Here is a 4506-nt window from a genome sequence, read left to right as displayed (position 1 = left end):
AACCACATTACATTAACAGCTGAACAACAGTATTTACTGTCCTCTGTGTATCTACAAGATTCAAACTTCATCTGTCAACTACATTACATTAACAGCTGAACAACAGTAATCTACAAGAGTTTATCAACAAGATTCCTTTTTATCAGGTTGGTAAATTGTCTTTATTGTGTTTTCTCTGTATGTTTAAATAATTCAAGAGTTCATAAAGACAGAATCTCCTTTCAGAGGAGGGGCGGGTCTAACGCTACGGGCTCCCAGTCTGATTGGATAAGCGCCATGTGGGCGGATGTCGGGGTGACGTGACCCACAGAAGGGATTATCTTGTTTATGTCKCTAAATCTGCTCTGTCTGCTGTTGACGACGACAACACGGTGGAAGACTTTAGGAAGTACTAGCTACTAATGTTTTACCTACCGACGGCCGGCCATAGTGTAGTCGCCGGGGAGAACCCGTGTGTGTTGCGCAGGCTGCGGATTGTGTTTGAGTGAGGGCTAGGATGAGGAGGGTGATGATGCTAGCAGGATGATGAAGAAGCAGTGTCGTGGTGGATGACAACAAGCCGAGAGAGACAGACCAGATGGGGGCGGACGCCAGTAAAGCCAGCAAGGTGAAATAGCAGGACTCCTCCTCTCTCTCAGGTAGAGGGCAACAGGTATACCGCTGCGGGGGGTTTGAAGCACATTTGTGGATTCTCTGGCCGTCCTTGACGCTGAAACTTCACGGACTATGACTGCATCAGCATCAGTGAGAGTTGCTGGGGTTTAACYTATTAATTTAACACCAGCTCATATAGTTAGCTACGCAAAACTGTTTCACTGTCAATGCATGAGATCAGGGCCACAAAGCATCACAGAGTGCTGATCTAGGATCTGTCCATATAATATTATCCTATGTTACATTATTGCAATATGTAGTATATTAACTAGGGGGTGTTATTTCAGATGGCGCCGTCCCAGTAATAGTGTGATAATAACGACAGTGCGGTATGTGGCCCGGTCGTGTTGTTCTGTTCTCTACAGATGATAATACTGACATGATGCATGAATGAACATACAACTGTAATGCGCAACAATACACAAGTTAGCCCACTGTGTAGTGAGGCGTTGGGACGTTTAACGGCAGATAGAACGCTTAGCCTACGTTCATCTGTTGTGCTCTCTCTTATCGATCTATGTATGTATATCTATGTATGTGAATATACACTACCGTTCAAAAGAGTCACTTAGAAATGTCCTTGTTTTTGAAAGAAAAGCAAAAAAAAATGTCCATTAAAATAACATCAAATTGATCAGAAATACAGTGTAGACATTGTTAATGTTGTAAATGACTATTGCTGCTGGTAAACGGCTGATTTTTAATGGAAATCTACATAGGCGTATAGAGGCCCATCACTTCAGCAACCATCACTTTCTGTTCCAATGGCACGTGTGTTAGCAAATCCAAGTTTATCATTTTAATTGATCATTAGAAATCCCTTTTGCAGTTATGTTAGCACAGCTGAAAACTGTTGTCCTGATTAAAGAAGCAATAAAACTGTCCTTCTTTAGACTAGTTGAGTATCTGGAGCATCAGCATTTTGGGTTCGATTACAGGCTCAAAATGGCCAGAAACAAAGACCTTTCTTCTGAAACTCGTCAGTCTATTCTTGTTCTGAGAAAGGAAGGCTATTCCATAGAGAGAAATTGCCAAGAACTGAAGATCTCATACAACGCTGTGTACTACTCCCTTCACAGAACAGCGCAAACTGGCTCTAACCAGTAGAAAGAGGAGTGGGAGGCCCCGGTGCACAACTGAGCAGGGACAAGTACATTAGAGTGTCTAGTTTGAGAAACAGATGCCTCACAAGTCCTCAACTGGCAGCTTTATTAAATAGTGCCCACAAAACACCAGTCTCAATGTCAACAGTGAAGAGGCGACTCTGGGATGCTGGCCTTCTAGGCAGAGTTGCAAGGAAAAAGCCATATCTCAGACTGGCCAATAAAAAGAAAGATTAAGATGGGCAAAAGAACACAGACACTGGACAGAGGAACTCTGCCTAGAAGGCCAGCATCCCGGAGTCGCCTCTTCACTGTTGACGTTGAGACTGGTGTTTGCAGGCTAATTTAATGAAGCTGTCTGAAATACTACCTGAAAGTTATAATAATATAATACTATATATAAAACACAGTGAACAGTAGTGTATGTGTATATATATGTATGTGTAGATACAGTTGAAGTCGGAAGTTTACATACACTTAGGTTGGAGTCATTAAAACTCGTTTTTCAACCACTCCACAAATTTCTTGTAAACAAACTATAGTTTTGGCAAGTCGGTTAGGACATCTACTTTGTCCATGACACAAGTCATTTTTCCAACAATTGTTTACAGACAGATTATTTCACTTATAATTCACTGTATCACAATTCCAGTGGATCAGAAGTTTACATACACTAAGTTGACTGTGTCTTTAAATAGCTTGGAAAACTCCAGAAATATGTGTCATGGCTTTAGATGCTTCTGATAGGCTAATTGACATAATTTGAGTCGATTGGAGGTGTACCTGTGGATGTATTTCAAGGCCTACCTTCAAACTCAGTGCCTCTTTGCTTGACATCATGGGAAAATCAAAAGAAATCAACAAAGACCTCAGAAAAAATTTGTAGACCTCCACAAGTCTGGTTCATCCTTGGGAGCAATTTCCAAACACCTGAAGGTACCACGTTCATCTGTACAAACAATAGTACGCAAGTATAAACACCATGGGACCACGGAGCCGTCATACCGCTCAGGAAGGAGACGCGTTCTGTCTCCTAGAGATGAACGTACTTTGGAGCAAAAAGTGCAAATCAATCCCAGAACAACAGCAAAGGACCTTGTGAAGATGCTGGAGGAAACAGGTACAAAAGTATCTATATCCACAGTAAAACGAGTCCTATATCGACATATCCTGAAAGGCCACTCAGCAAGGAAGAAGCCACTGCTCCAAAACCGCCATATAAAAGCCAGACTACGGTTTGCAACTGCACATGGGGGACAAGATCATACTTTTTGGAGAAATTTCCTCTGGTAGATGAAAAACAAAATAGAACTGTTTGGCCATAATGACCATCGTTATGTTTGGAGGAAAAAGGGATAGGCTTGCGAGCCGAAGAACACCATCCCAACCATGAAGCACGGGGGTGGCAGCATCATGTTGTGGGGGTGCTTTGCTGCAGGAGGGACTGGTGCACTTAACAAAATAGATGGCATCATGAGGAAGGAAAATATGTGGATATATTAAAGCAACATCTCAAGAATCAAGTCAGGAAGTTAAAGCTTGGTCGCAAATGGATCTTTCAAATGGACAATGACCCCAAGCATACTTCCAAAGTTGTGGTAAAATGGCTTAAGGACAACAAAGTCAAGGTATTGGAGTGGCCATCACAAAGCCCTGACCTCAATCCTATAGAACATTTGTGGGCAGAATTGAAAAAGCGTTTGCGAGCAAGGAGGCCTACAATCCTGACTCAGTTACACCAGCTCTGTCAGGAGGAATGGGCCAAAATTCACCCAACTTATTGTGGAAAGCTGGAGGAACACTACCCAAAAAGTTTGACCAAAGTTAAACAATTTAAAGGCAATACTACCAAATACTAATTGAGTGTATGTAAATGTCTGTCCCACTGGAATAAATCATTCTCTCTACTATTATTCTGACATTTCACATTCTTAAAATAAAGTGGTTATCCTAACTGACCTAAGACAATTTTTACGAGGATKAAATGTCAGGAATTGTGAAGAACTGAGTTTAAATGTATTTGGCTAAGGTGTATGTAAACTTCTGACTTCATCTGTATATGTATGTATGTGTGTAGTCACTGTACTCTGTGGTTGAGTGAATGTGTGTAAAAGGCCCAGTACAGTCTACTGGGATTTTCCTGTGTTTTATATATAGCATTATATTATTATATATATTATTTATGTTTTCAGTCTTTTYAAACAGCTCTTACACTAAAATGGCATATTCATAATTTCTGCCTGTTTTGGTGGGATGGAGTTTTGCCCTGCCTGGTGACATCAAATTAGTTAATAGACCAATAATTGTAATTTATTTATTTTTCACTAGGCAAGTCAGTTAAGAACAAATTCTTATTTACAATGATGGCCTACCCAGGCCAAACCCTAACCTGGATGACACTGGGCCAATTGTTTGCTGCCCTATGGGGCTCCCAATCACGGCTGGTTGGGATACAGCCTGGAATCGAACCAGGGTCTGTGSTGATGCCTCTAGCACTGAGATGCAGTGCCTTAGACCGCTGTGCCACTCGGGAGCCCAATAAGAMATTTTTCTGCCAATAACAGGTACTTTTCGTTTCCCCCACTCAGATTACTTCCAGACAGTCCTAGCACAATTATTGCTTGAGAAATTGCTATTAAAAGGGAAAAAACGTTTTGGTGATTTCTGGTAGGTCTACAGTGGCTTGGGAAAGTATTCACCCCCTTGGCATTTTTCCTATTTTGTTGCCTTACAACCTGGAATTAAAATA

General features: G+C 41.4%; 1 pseudogene; it reads left to right on the top strand.

Moving 5' to 3' along the window:
- Positions 1–316: 316 nt before the first annotated feature.
- The window catches only part of LOC139026000 (ribosomal protein S6 kinase-related protein-like), a 22360-nt pseudogene continuing 18170 nt past the window's right edge, over positions 317–4506 (top strand).

Source organism: Salvelinus sp. IW2-2015, unplaced genomic scaffold (genome assembly GCF_002910315.2).
Source record: "Salvelinus sp. IW2-2015 unplaced genomic scaffold, ASM291031v2 Un_scaffold3713, whole genome shotgun sequence".
Taxonomy (NCBI): domain Eukaryota; kingdom Metazoa; phylum Chordata; class Actinopteri; order Salmoniformes; family Salmonidae; genus Salvelinus; species Salvelinus sp. IW2-2015.
The sequence above is the reverse complement of the archived record's forward strand: the minus strand, read 5'-3'. Positions and strand labels throughout refer to the sequence as shown.